This window comes from Gordionus sp. m RMFG-2023, chromosome 5 (genome assembly GCF_954871325.1).
Source record: "Gordionus sp. m RMFG-2023 chromosome 5, tfGorSpeb1-WG-v2, whole genome shotgun sequence".
Lineage (NCBI taxonomy): Eukaryota > Metazoa > Nematomorpha > Gordioida > Chordodea > Parachordodidae > Gordionus > Gordionus sp. m RMFG-2023.
This window is the reverse complement of record NC_088779.1, coordinates 14,954,526-14,970,391: the sequence shown is the minus strand read 5'-3', so window position 1 is coordinate 14,970,391 and position 15,866 is coordinate 14,954,526. Positions and strand designations below refer to the sequence as shown.

The 15,866-nt window shown below is 25.0% G+C and overlaps 1 protein-coding gene across 1 annotated transcript in view; it reads left to right on the top strand.

Annotated features, from left to right (window-relative positions):
- LOC135929296 (UBX domain-containing protein 4-like) overlaps window positions 1–15,866 on the top strand; it is a 28,538-nt gene that overhangs the window by 1,099 nt on the left and 11,573 nt on the right. The gene's annotated exons all lie outside the window — the stretch shown is intronic.

Genomic DNA, 15,866 nt, shown 5'->3' with positions numbered 1-15,866 from the left:
TTTGTAAGATTTTTATGGGGAAAGCTGGGCAAATTTGAAATTAATAATAAGCTTGGTAGCAAATTAAAAAAATATATAATTCAATGGAAAAAAATGAAGCACAGGATGGAAAATCCTATGAGGTTGGGAAATAAGGATTTTGGGCCTGACAAAAAATTTAACAGGGTGGGCAGGGCAACATAAAAATAATAGATTAATGCAGGCAGGGCTTGGCTTCTAAGGCTTTTTTAATCCACAAATTTTTTTTACCTATCCAATTTAATTTTATATTTTCCAATATTCATACAAAACTAATCCGATAATTAGTGCATATTCAATATTAAAATAGATTTTTATTTACCATCTATCTTTGAATGGAAAAATTTTTTATGCAAAAATGAGCAAAACAAGAAACATTTTGAAATTTTTTGTTTCTACAAAAAAGAGTAACTGGCTAAAGCTACCACTAATGTTTTCAAAAAAGTAGCTGAATCTATTTTTTATTCTATTTTAGAATTTTTTTCAAAATATTTACATATCTCTATTTATGCAAATAAATAATATGACTAAAATTTTAAATATTTATTTATTTTTATTGCATCTCAATAATAATAACATTTTCATACTATCATCCACAAGTCTTGAGTGACAATAAGAAAGTATAAGATTTGACTAAATAATTGTTCAACATTAGCATGCAATGCAATTTAAATTTAATATACATATTTTTTATATAAGAAAAATTATACAATTATTAAAATATTTGAATATCTTTAAATTAAAAAAAAATCGGTCTAGATGATTTTCAATAGTATTATTATTTCAATATAATTATAGCTAGTGTCAGTCTAAAGTTATAATAGTAATAGTTGTAATAAAAATTATGTAGGGGATAAGTAGATGGCCTTGATTGCCAACTTGTCAGGCCACCACTCTTTGACTTTTTTTCTATTGAATCAATTTCTCTCAAAATTGGTTAAGATCTGAAAGGATAGAGTATATTTTTTGCATGTCTTGATAAAATTTATAAATATATAAATAGATAAGTGGTTAATTTTAAGCATGTTTAACATCCAGATAATTTATAAAATATTATTTTTAATTAGATGAGTCTGATGATAAAATGAAATTTTAATATTATTATATTTTTGTAATTTTTAATTTATAATATAATTCTTGAATAATATATTATGGTCAGTTGAAACAAACCATGTTGGACTGGACCAAAAAATCAACTTTCACATAAATTCATCAAGCACAAAAACTATTATAGATACAGCTTTGATTCAAATTTTATTATAAAGATTAAGGATTGTACTACACATTGATATTAAATTTGTTTGATATATTTCTTTTAAATGCTTTGTCTTTGAAGCTACTATTTTTGTTTGATGATAAAACCTTCCTGCACATCTTACAATGAAATTTATACCCTGTATTTTGTGAATTCAGGAAAAGAGGATTCCATATTATTATTTTCCAGGGAAATTACTTTTTCGATATGATCTGTAAACAAAATTATGTTCAATATCAATCTCTATCGTCAACATTTTAAATTATTTTGAAAACTAGATTTATTATACAGATTTTTAAATATAAATTTCAATCAAAATAAAATTAAATAAAAAAATTATGATTTTAGAATTAATTATAATTATTTTTATGAGCATTTATTATATAAAATTGACTAAAACGAACTACCGCTATCGCTATTTTTTTTTAAATAGTGCGCTACCGCTATCGCTACCCATCAAAAAAATAGCTAGCTATTAGCTACTAATTTTTAAAAGTAGCTTTGGCTACTTTTTAGGCCATTTTTATAAAAAAATATTAGAAATAAATATGTTTTATTTTTTGCTTATAATATAATTTTATGAAAATCGACATTTATATATATTTAAATTAATGTAATAAAAATAACTATTTATTTATTTTATTGCATTTTAATAATAAAATCATTTCTATACTATCATCCCCAAGTCTAGAGCGACGATCAGAAAGTATTCGCCTAGCTAAATAATCTCTCAACACGAGAACTTTAGGGTAAGGCAGTGTATAATATTATATACATATATTTAATATATGAAAAATTATCAAAAAGATTTTCTATTATATTGGTATCCTTTATTTCAAAAATTTCTTTTCTTGAGAGAGAGAAAGATCTTGGAAGTCGTTTTGTGGTTCTAATTATTATTGTCTGGCGACAAAAAATTGTTGTACTAGGGGATAGAGTTTTAATCATCTGCTAAATGATGGATTACCAACCAATGACATTGGCTGAACTGTATCAATTATAAAATCGATAATTACTTTATAGGCAGTTTCTGAGAAATATTGGCATGTACAATATCAATTTAACTTGAATTGAATTTGTTTGGATGTACTCTCCACTATTCCAAAATTATTAGGATTTTATTCTATCTCTTAAAACACTGGCATAAACACTCTTACAAAAAAATAAAAATACTATACCTTTAGGTATTTTTTGAGGTTATAGCCACTAGATTTATTTGAGGATATTTCTACATTTTATACAAATAAATTTTTAGCCAAAAATATTTTTCAATTTTGAAAATGGAAAATTTGTATTACTGTTCAAATACATTTTCTTCCAAGGTATCTACCACCACTTCAATTATCATTTGACTCACATCGATTTCTTTATTCATTTGCGATATCATTTTAAATAATTTACACCAAATGATTTAGGTTTATAATAAAAATTGAAAATATAAATTTCAAAATTAAATAATAAAAATTATAAATAATTATTTATGATATTAAATTACATTTATTTTGTTTACAGTTACATTCATTATATTTTTTGGAAGTCAAAAAAAGGAGCGCGCTAAAAAAATAATTGGAAGAAAAGAACACGCTATTAGCTATCGATAACAAAAAAGATAGCGCGCTACTTTAACAACTCTGCTAAGGCAATATTTGGTTTTTCCCAAATGATTAGGTCTACTTTTTTATTACCAAGAGTTAATCATCTTTATAAAATATTGGGAAATTTATGGCTGATTGCCACTTGTTAAATATAAATCCTTTGCAAAAACAAATAATATCTCATTTTTAACAAATTTTTCTTTTATAATATTGATTTAAAAAATTCACAATTACAAATAAATTGAATTTTTGTTCATTTTTTATTAAAATTATAAATATTATATAATGATTTAATCATAAAATGATGAAAATATCAGATTGTATTTTGAAATATTAGCCCGCTTAGATTAAATATCGGATTATTTTTAGAAAAGAAAGAAAAAATAATTGTGTAAAAAAATTTTTTTTTAAATTTCCAAAACTTTATAATTGTCGTAATTTTTAAAGGGATCATGACTATCCGGGATCTTCACGGGATTTAAAGGGATCCCTTTAAAATTTCAATTTTTTAAAGGATAAAGAACTATACGGTATTATCACTGGGGCAGAGATTGACCTCCAGTTGAATAAATCTTTTGATTAGCTATCGAATGATACCCTATACTAGACATATCTTATATCATAAGGCCAAAAAAAAACAAAATTAAAATTAAAACGCAACGAAACTCGTGGAAAACGCTTTTAAAATTAGATTCCTCTTTATCACGATTAAAACGTGATAATCCCGTATTATCATTCCTTAATTATCAACCCTAATTTTTTAGTTATCCCTTTAAATCCCGTGAAGATCCCGGATAGTCATGATCCCTTTAAAAATTACGACATAATTATTATGATAAATCGCTTTGTTTATTATTACTTTTTCTCTAATGATGGAAATGATTCTTATGTGATGCGAGTAAATAATTTATATAATTTTTAAAATCCAATCTATGATTTTGCATTATATCTTTTCCACTTCTATTAATTTAAAATGCAACACCTAAATTCTTTGAATTTTTTTGTGGGCTAAATAAGATAACCATAATAGTTCAAATGCAATTTGTATAACAATAGAAAATCAGCCATAAAGTCTATGGTGTAAAAAAACAGGGCAAAATCCTATCCAATTTAAAAAAAATAGGCAATCATCAAAAAATATTTAACCATACTTTGAAAACAACATTTTTATGGTGATAAAACCATAATATTCGAGGTGCACTACATTTATCTAGTGCACTATAAAATATTCACTTAGTTATAATATACAGATAGCAAACTACAAACTTATTGCCTATTTTTTTCCTAATTCAAAAATAAACAATTAGGGAAAATGTGTAAGAACAGAAGTCCTAAAAGTGCTAAATATCCAAGGTCCTGATCTTAAAGTATGCATCAAATGCAGTTGCTAAAACATTCCCAACAAAAAAAGGACTTCAAGTAAACTTCCAGAAATTTTTTCTGACTCGGAGAAATCGTGAGATAGTGCATTTATGCCTATCTTGTAAATTATAACCTTAAACTATCTAATTTAATACCCTTGTATTGAACTAATAACGCGAGTGTGAATTTAGGAATGACCGAATTATTAATTATGAATAGATTCAGCATCCCCATCGGTTGATTCTATCTTACAATTCACAATGCAGGAAAATAGGGGCATTCTTCATGATATAAAATTAGTTGTTTTGCTAAATTCAGCAGATCCACAAACAAGATATCCATTTTAATGAAAATTATGGATTCTAAGAAATTGAATGATCAAAACATCTACGAAGTATTCCAAACAATATGACTATCATTGTGGTACCAGTTCTCAAAAGAATTTATAAAATGATTCAGCTATTTAATCTAATTTTTTATCCCCAAAACTCCAATATTAAAATTATTTTTTGAAAACCATTTGGCCGAGGCCAATTTATCAATATATATGGATGACCTTAATAACATGGTAAAATTTTTGTTAAATTGTAATAGAGTTAAATCTTTAAAATCCCAAATTATCAATAATATAGAAAATTCCTATCAAATTTGATGATCATAAAATCTCATCATTTCAAACTGAATAAATTCCTTAATTCAATTATTTTTTATATTTAGAAAGAAAAAAAAACCGAATCTAGAAACAATAAATAGGAAAATCTAATTATTAAGTTGAATATATTATAGCCAGTTTTAATATAAAAGATATCGAATTAGATGAATTATTTCAGGAATTTATTGCTCCAACATTCATCGAACAAAATAATACATCAAATTTAGCTCACAAAAATAAATAGGTACTTTTTTTCAAAGAAATTGCTCTATATTTTGAAATATTTTCTCAGTACAAATTGATAGAGCCTATTAGTGTGGTAAAATTGCTTGGTTGGGTCGAATTAGCATGATTTTGGTTGGGTTTTTGGTCGAAAAAATGAACCAAAAATAAAGTAACCAAATTGGTCGACCAAATCCATCGACCCGTACACAGACCCTAACACAGCATCGACCCGATTTATTTTATATAAATAAAAACATGATATTATTTAATATTTTTATTTATTTAATATTGAAATGAAATTTTAATTATTTTTTATTATATTGAAAATGGTTTGATGTTTTTTAATAAAAAAAATGTAATTATAATATCATTTTAACAATAAATTTGTGATTTTCACACCCAAAATTTTAAGCAATTGACAATTTGATAAGAATTTTAAATTCTGTAAATAAATCTTTTTTGAGAAATTCTTTTGTGAATTTTAATATAAATAAACAATCTTTTAGATGAATGAAATATTTTATAGTTTTTTTAAATCATTTTTCTGAAATTATTTTTAAGTATATTAAAAGAAGTTGTAATTTCTAAATAATTTATTAAGCATGCTAAAATAAAAGGGAAGATGTACCCTAAATAAATGACAATTGTCATAATCTTTTTTTTTTAAGTTTTTTGAATTTTTTTTTGTCGCAAATTGGAAATAATTAATATTGAAAACAAATTTAAATAAAACTTCAGTCAATATGTACCCTGGATAAGTGACAATTGTCATAATCATTAATTTTAAAGTTTTTTGAGAGTACCGATTAATTATTTTATTGTGACTGAATGTGAATATTTTGTTGAATTGTATTTTACATAGAGGACGAATATTTCAATATTAGCATAGAAATATTCTTATTTAATATTAGATTTAGATCTTTTCAAAAATTGTTTATTTCATCGACTCATGGACCGGATCACTTACTCCAAACAAACCTATTATTAGTTTATTGTAAATATTTTGCGCAATCATATTTTTTTATATAGAGGACGAATATTTCAATACTAATATGAAAAATAATCATATTTATTTAATATTATATACTTTTTTTTATAAAATATTCTCTTCTTATAATCTTTAAATTAAAAATTAGAGACCGAGTAATTCAATTCCTTATTAATTATTGATATCGAATTAGAAATAATTATCTTCTAAGACCGAGAAAATTTATTATAGGAATTTATCGATTTTTAGATATTTATAATTCACTAGTTGATAACCCGTCAAAAATGACGGGGAATATTCTTTTTAATGAAACAATATCTCTTAGTAGCACCCTAAATACTATCATTATTTACCAGAGCTCCTGTTAGTCAGAATTGTCAGCGATCATATTAGGAGACCAACCAGGTTCACCATGAGGGAATAGTAAAGGATAAACCATGGGGTCTAAATTTGGACTCAATACATTAAGAATAATGAGATCGTTGTCAATAGATTTGGGATAGACTTTAATATCTCTTTTGAAAGGAGGCTCTCCATCTTCATTATTGAAAATCATAGCTACGTCATCCATAGATGGTAAATTATAACGGCGTCGATCGCTAGAACGATCTCCTTTAAAGATCATATTAATGGTTGGGAGTTTTGTATTAGAAGTAGTTGCTAATTCTAATGCAGATTGAAGGACTTCACCTAATGTCTTAAAACTAAGAGCATAGGGATTAATTTGTCGTATTAACTGATCTAATTGCTTCATAATATATTTATTACATTTACTATTTGCCGGATGGTGTATACGCTTATCTATAGCCTGTGTCGTATCTAACACGTTTAACTGGGCATAAGTAGGCAAAGAATTAGAAGGTGGGTATAAATTAGATGTGCGGTGATATATTTGGCCGTGCACTTTGAAACAATAAGGGCCACTACCTGTAAGCTCCGAAATTTTTGCGCCCATCGATGCAAAAGCTACTGCTGAATTATAAGAACGTATGTTCTTCATAAAATTATTATGTAACTTATCTTGAGGGTTTGATATAAGATTTTTTAAATAAGGAGGATATGGTATTTGGGTAAGGTTAACCTTCCCTTTATGACAGCACTGTGTGAATTTACCGTCAGTCGGTCTCTCAGCTATGAAATTCATGGAAAAACAAAATTGACATATGATATTCATGTTCAGTTATTAGCAGTTTTAGTTGATATATTAATAGGAAAAGGTTTATTTAAATTAATACTTTGAGGTGTAGGTACTAAAGCTAGTATAGGTTTGGGTTTCTTGGATTTTATATGACTTCGCACTTTACGACCACTATCTTTAAAATAAAATTATTTTATCTAAATTAATGGAAAATAAAACTTCTTTTGTTATGTTTAATCTTTTTCTATTTCCCAAAATAGAAGTGTAAGTGGTAGGGAAGATTTGTTTAATTTTTTGATGAAAACGGCTTATGCATTCGCGAATCATAGCAGTTTTAATTGATAAATCAATTGGGAGATATAAATTTGAATTAGGATTATGAGTTGTAATTAATGAAACTAATTTAGGATTATTATATTTGGATTTTATGTGATTCCGTAATTTGCGGATACTTTCCTTTGATTGTTTGGGAGATTGTCTATTTTCCATAGTATTCTATTTATTAACGTTACAAAGAATAAAAATTAAATATTATTTTCAAATAACTGGTAACACAAAAAAATTCCTAAATCTAGAAATGAACGTTTTCGTATCTTGGTAATGTTAATTTTTTTTCTATCAACTTTCCTATCATCTTAACGTTAATTTTTTCACTTCCCTCTCTCCTAATGTTAAAATATTTTTTTTCTATCAACTTTCCTATCATCTTAGTGTTAAATAAATCGAGAGCTATTATTATCTCGTTAATGTAAAAATTTTTTATGGCAACACTGGGATTCGAACTCGCAACCTATCGTTCGGAAGAACTGAAATAAAATATATAAGTCATAATTCATTTAAAAATACAATCAGAATATGAAAGTCGCATAGGCCTTGGTTTTTTGATAAGGCCTGGCCATGTCTGCAAAAAAAAATTTCCCGGCCAATATTAATAAAGCATATTTAATATCATATACACCTAACTAAATAATTACCCATCAACCCCGTCATTCTGATTAAATTAAGTTAATTTTATAAAAAAAAGTTTCATATATATACAAATATATCAAAATATAATATTGAAGGGGGGGGGGCTAAATGGAAAGAACGTTTGCCTTCCGAACGATAGGTCGCGAGTTCGAATCCCTGTTTTGCCATAAAAAAAATTTAAAAAAAAAATTTTAACATTAGCGAGATAATAATAGCCCTCGATTTATTTAACATTAAGATGATAGGAAAGTTGATAGAAAAAAAAAATTTTAACATTAGGAGATAGGAAAGTGAAAAAATTAACGTTACGATGATAGGAAAGTTGATAGAAAAAAAATTAACATTACAAAGATACTAAAACGTTCATTTCTTGATTACGGCTATTATATATATAGATATCATCAAATGAGGGTATTATATCTTTTTTTAATAATTTTGGGATCTCTAAAATTATAAAAATTGGCTAAGACTTAAACCAATTAGATGAGTTGGCTCAGTAGTTCAGTTAAACGATATCTATTGAGTTTTGATATTCATTTTTATTTATAGATAGGGGTCATTAAATTACAAATAAACAAAATATAGACTAATTAATCACTTAACAAACCACGACATTTTTTTTTAATAAAACAATTATTTCTTTTTTAGGGATGTACCGATATTTCCCGAGCACCAACCAGAGTTATATTAATGAACTGAATATTAATATTTTGCTCAATTATATTTTTGTGCATAGAAGACGAATATTTCAATATTAACATATAAATATTCATATTTATTATTTAATATTTTATTCCTTTTTTAAAAATGGTTCCTTTCATTGATCCGAGCATGGACCAGAGCACCTACTCCAAACAATATTATATTATTGTGAGTGAATATTTTGCCCAATCATATTTTTATGCATAGAGAACGAAATATTAACAGAAAAATAATCATATATTTACTGTTGTTAATTTGTTTGGCTGAAACAGCTTATTTAAAATAAATTAAAATATTTTCAGACTTAAAGGTAAAGGAGGTTGTTAGTAGTGCCTGCAAATAGGTATAACTGAGATCACGTTTTAATAAATTGCAATGGGCTCAGGCCAAAAAAAATTGAATTTGCAGAGCTCCCTTAGGTAGAGTATAGTTACTTAACCATCTTCAAAACTTTTGTGGGGTTTATTATACTTTATTGGATACCTATTTTCAATTTATAAAAAAAATTTTTCAGTTATAATATTGAGCGTTTCTTAAATTGCAATGAGCTCACTGGGGAAGTCATGGTTTTCTTGTTCAGGACTTTTTTGCCTTCCAAAAAAATGGTATGATCTAAAATGTTTTTTAAATTATACAATAGGATGCATGCATATATAATTAAATAAAAAATAAGTTATCTAAATACCCTTCCCCTAATATTCTTATTATCACAATTTTCTTGACAACTCCAATATTATACAGTTCTATTTGAATTAATATTAAAATATATATATTTACAATAAGTTTAAAATAAATATTTGACAAATGTGAGTGAAAAAATCATTAATTCGTACATAACATAAAATCTATTTTCAGAATTAATAGACTATTTTAAAATTTAACCAGAAAGTAACTCATAATATAACTATAACTGTAACTAGTTATATTTTTATAAATGTAACTAGTAACTTCATTTAGTTATATTTTTATCAATGTAACTAGTAACGGTACCTAGTTATGTTTCAAAAGTATAATAATACTTCTTTTTATTAATATCCGTCGATTCAAAAATTTTAACAAAGTTCTAAAAAAAGGATGTCTTTCAAAAATTATATTTATCGTCTGCCATTTTATTTACTTAATTTTTAAAATATTCCATTTTAAAATATAAGATAAGTAAGTAATTTTTTTTTTCTCACAATAAAAGTTTTCATCTATATTATTTTGGGTTAGGGTACCTTTTCAGGGGCAATTATTTATGTTATTTTTGTTATTTTTTTATGCGATTTTTTGTTATTTTTTTATGATTGGTTCATTTTCTTATTGGTTAATTTTTTATTTAAGATATTTTTAAATTAATATATCTTTTTTTATTTAAGATATTTTAAAATAATTTTTTCTAAAATTTAAAATTCGTACAATTATTTAAAGGAAGTGAATGGGGGCAAAGGCTAGGGGTAAGGGGTAAAATTATTAGATTATGTACAATGCGGGTAGGTTTGGGGTTAAATTTTTGATAGATGAAACTTCGCTATTTAAAATTTATTTGGTTGATTCTTTCTATACAAACTTAATATGATTTCTTCTAAACAAACTTAATACGATTCCTTCTATACAAACTTAATATGATTCCCTCTATACAAACTTAATATAATTCCTTCTATACAAACTTAATATGATTCCTTCTATATAAACTTAATATGATTCCTTCTATACAAACTTAATATGATTCCTTCTATACAAACTTAATATGAATAATTTTTTCTAAAATTTGTATAAAGAATTTAATTTTTTTTAGTGATAACACTATAATTAAAGGAAGATTCCAAAAATAAATAAAATTTAAGCATAACAATCGAAATAATTTATTCATTAAATTGAAATATACTATTAAAATTTATACAATCATTAATAAAATGAATAAAAACATCAAAACGATTTAATAATCTATATTTTCGAAAATATCTATATTCAAGAAGATATTCATGAATATTATCCCGATCCCCATGTCTTTTATAATTTGCCTTTAGATCCCGCCACAGCCTCTCGACTTTTTGAGTGTGGATCGATCTGTCATTTGGATCAACAAAATTTTGCGAATGGTTGATCCGATAGTGGAAATAGTTTGAACTTTCTAGCCGATTATATCTAAGATAAATATATTTACATTTATCACCACTTTTGCTTTATTGAAAAAATAAATTCACATACCCTAACCACGAGTCAGTCATTATCGTGGAATCTTGCATAACATTATCTTTAACCACACGATAGGTGGTATCTTGATCTCTTGTTGTGGTGGCACTTAAAAATATCTCATTTGTTTCCCGACATACACCACCAATAATCCATATAGCCTCGGAAGTCAAATGCCGACCACGGTTATATTTACGCTTCCATACATGAGTTTCATCAATTTCAATAACGTGGCCAGGCCCCCCGATCTTTGAATGATTCGAGGCTATATGGAATCCACATACCTTTCGAAATTTTTTAAACCTATATAAGTGAAGTAAAAAACCATATTATACTTTAGATTACCATCTTGAAATTGCCTTCTTATCATAATCTAACTCTTTCGAAGCAGTTAAAATTTTATAACGGCCTAAAAATAATTTTGTTTAATATTTTTTAAAGAATTGGTACTTATGTACAAGTACACTAGTCTTAAAAATTTCCCAACATCATGAATTCCTTCAAAAATGGAATCTAAAAATTCGTCATTTATGATATATATATATATTAATATTACCTTTCCATATTGAATACGATCTACGACACCTACTGCATCGATATCGTAAACTCTTGTTTTTTTCAACCCGCATTACGGAATTGCAACAGGTATGTTGTATTCCAGGTGGTATAAATTGATTATTTAGACAAAAATCATAAGCTTTCTCATCATTTTGAGTATAAACACCAACTTCAAAAATATTCATTTTAAAAAAAATGGAAGGAATTATATAATATATATTGGAACTAAAAAAAAGGGAACCAAAAAAAGATTTATACCAAAAAAAAAATTAAAAATGGAAAGTTTCGTCTACCAAAAATCTTACCCCAAACCTACCCGCATTGTACATAATCTAATAATTTTACCCCTTACCCCTAGCCTTCCCCCTTATTTGCCCCCATCACTTCCTTTAAATAATTGTACGAATTTTAAATTTTAGAAAAAATTGTTTTAAAATATCTTAAATAAAAAAAGATATATTAATTTTAAAATATCTTAAATAAAAAATTAACCAATAAGAAAATGAACCAATCATAAAAAAATAACATAAAAACAATAGCTTTCATAAAAAAATTACATAAAAAAAAATCGCATAAAAAAATAACAAAAAATCGCATAAAAAAATAACAAAAAATAACATTAAAAAATAACAAAAATAATTGCCCCTGAAAAGGTACCCTAACCATTATTTTTATATAAAAACAAACGATTTTCATTTTTGGGTTCAATTTGGGGGGGGGGGGTTTAATTGTTATTTTTTAGTTATTTATTTATATAAAAAATAAAAAAAATTTTTCAAAACGTTAGTAATGTAATGATTAATGACTTTATTATAGTTTAATTATTTGAAAATTAATGGGGGGGGGGGGGTGAATTAAGTCACTAAAAACTTTTTATTTAAGAAATATTGGTTATTTTATTATTTATGAAATTTGAAAAAAATAAAATTCATAAATATTTAGGTTGATTATTTTTATTTTATTTTTTTTGTTATGTTATTTTTTTTGAATCCCGGAAAATAATTCCCCGGAAAAAAAATCCCGGAAAATAAATCCCCGGAAATTAATTCCCCGGAAAAAAAATCCCCAGGAAAATAATTCCCCGGAAAAAAATTTCCCAGAAAATAATTCCCAGGTAAATAATTCTCCGGAAAAAAAATCCCCTGAATAAAATTCCCCTGGAAAATAATTCCCCGGAAAAAATTTCCCCACTATACATTGAATTGCTAATGCATTGCTAAAATGCATTGCTAAAAGGCAATCAATCATTATCAATTATAAATCAATCAAAAATTTATTACGTATATTTTTTTAAACTTTTTTTAAAATATATTTAAATCATTTTTTTATTATAAATGAAGAATAGAATACTGATTAAATGATATAGTATATAATTTTATTTTTATTTAATATTATTAATAAGAAATTTATTTTTCTAGCTTATTAAAACAAATATACATTTTATTCAATTTTAAAAATTAACAAATATATATACGTAAGAGGACGTTATATGTTTTAATATGTATCATTTTAGGAAACCGGAATGATGATTGGATAGCATTTTTTTTATATTTGGGTATATATATACATATAAAAAACCTAAAAATTAAAAATTTTTTTTAGGTTTCTTTGATGTTTAATGAGTAGGTTTAGAATAGTAAAACAATGGAAATTTTTTAAAGTAAATATTGCTGGCGTTATTTATCAAAATCTCTTCATTTTTGTTTTATACGTGTATATTTACGTGCTAAGCATTATTCTAAAAAAATTTTGAAAATAATTTGATTTGACCGATTGCCGAGCTCAAAACCGATCACTCACTAAATATTCGATTGACCAAATTTATTAGGAATATAATTTGAAAAATGTTGATTTTCGTTTTATATATCTATAAATACGTATAAAACATAATCCTAATAATTCTTCAGAATTAATTTTATCAAAATTTTTAAATATTTTATTTGAGAATTATTATTTCGTTGATTTATTTATAGGGAATTTTTTCTCCTAATTTTGTAATTTTAATTATCTTAAAAACGGAGATTTTTTTTCCGGGGAATTATTTTTCTAGATTCTTTTTTAATATAGCTTACATTTAATATATTTATTGTAGCTTTCGTTCTCTTCAAAAAATATAATTTTGCAAGTTTTATAGTGATTTTGTATTCAATCAGTTAAATTTTTAAAGTAGGTAAATACTTCAGTAAAATAATATTTATCAAATAGAGGGTATCAGATTGAATTGCTAATTTCCTATTTAGCCACAAAATTTATAAAATTATATTATTTAATAGCTTATCCTTGTAAAAACAAAAAGGGGCGCTATTTAAGAGTCAGTAAACTGTGAAAAGCCTTTTATCATATTTCTAAAAAAATGATTAAAATTTGTGTAAAAATAATTTTTCAATAAATACCTAAAAGTTGATGAAAGTGTGTAAAGGTGAACTAGATTTATTTAACTTTCGTTTTATTATTTAAAATCTCAAATCCTCGTAGAAATTTGACTTTAAAAAACATTTCTATTTAATTAAATACTGCAGAGCAGATCCGGGTCACGGGATTTTTTTTCCGGGGAATTATTTTCCTAGATTCAAATTTACTAGTAATATAATTTGAAAATTGTTCATTTTTGTTTTATATATCTATAAATACATATAAAACATAATCCCAAAAAATATTTTAAAAATATCGTGGTTTGGCGGATAACCGACTCGTATATGTTTTACTCGTAATTATAGATATATAAAACAAAAAATGAACATTTTTCGAATCATATTACTAGTAAATTTTATCAATCGAATATTTAGTAAGTGGGGTTTTGAGCTCGGCAATCAGTCAAATCAAATTATTTTCAAAATATTTTTAGGATAATGCTTAGCACGTATATATATACGCGTATAATACAAAAATGAAGATTTTTCCATTGATAACGCCAGCAATGCAGTATTTGGTCATTCGGTCGGTTTTCGGGTCAAATCACGATATTTTTAAAATATTTTTTAGAATTATGTTTTATACGTATTTATAGATACATAAAACAAAAATCAACATTTTTCAATTTATCTTAATAGCAAATTTGATCAATCAAATATTTAATAAGTGGTCGGTTTTGAACTCGGCAATCGGTCAAATCAAATTATTTTCAAAATATTTTTTAGAATAATGCTTAGCACGTAAATATACACGTATAAAACAAAAATGAAGAGATTTTGATAAATAACGCCAGCAATATTTACTTTAAAAAATTTCCATTGTTTTACTATTCTAAACCTACTCATTAAACAAAGAAACCTAAAAAAAATTTTTAATTTTTAGGTTTTTCATATGTATATATATATACTCAAATATAAAAAAAATGCTATCCAATCATCATTCCGGTTTCCTAAAATGATACATATTAAAACATATAACGCCCTCTTACGGATATATATTTGTTAATTTTTAAAATTGAATAAAATGTATATTTGTTTTAATAAGCTAGAAAAATAAATTTCTTATTAATAATATTAAATAAAAATAAAATTATATACTATATCATTTAATCAGTATTCTATTCTTCATTTATAATAAAAAAATGATTTAAATATATTTTAAAAAAAGTTTAAAAAAATATACGTAATAAATTTTTGATTGATTTATAATTGATAATGATTGATTGCCTTTTAGCAATGCAGTTTAGTAATGCATTAGCAATTCAATGTATAGTGGGGAAATTTTTTCCGGGGAATTATTTTCCAGGGGAATTTTATTCCGGGGATTTTTTTTCCGGAGAATTATTTACTTGGGAATTATTTTCCGGGGAATTATTTTTCCGGGGAATTAATTTCCGGGGATTTTTTTTCCAGGGAATTAATTTCCGGGGATTTTTTTTCCGGGGAATTATTTTCCGCTTACCATTTTTTTTATGTTTTTTTTAAATGTTATTTTAAATTAATATAGTATTATTTGGTGATAATTTTTTTGTGATAAATTTTTAAAATATTGTTGCATATTTTTATTATTTAGTGATAATTTTTTTTGTGATAAATTTTTAAAATAATGTAGCATATTTTTATTATTTGGTGATAAATTTTTAAATTAATATGTATTTTTTCTTTTAAGATATTTTAAAATATTTTTTTCTTTTTTAAAAATATTTCTTAATTCCTAGGGAGGGGAGGAGGGTAGAAGAATTGTGATGAGTCAATTTTATTCATTAAATTGAAATATAGTCTGATAATCTAAGCAATTTTAGGAAAATTAGCATAAAA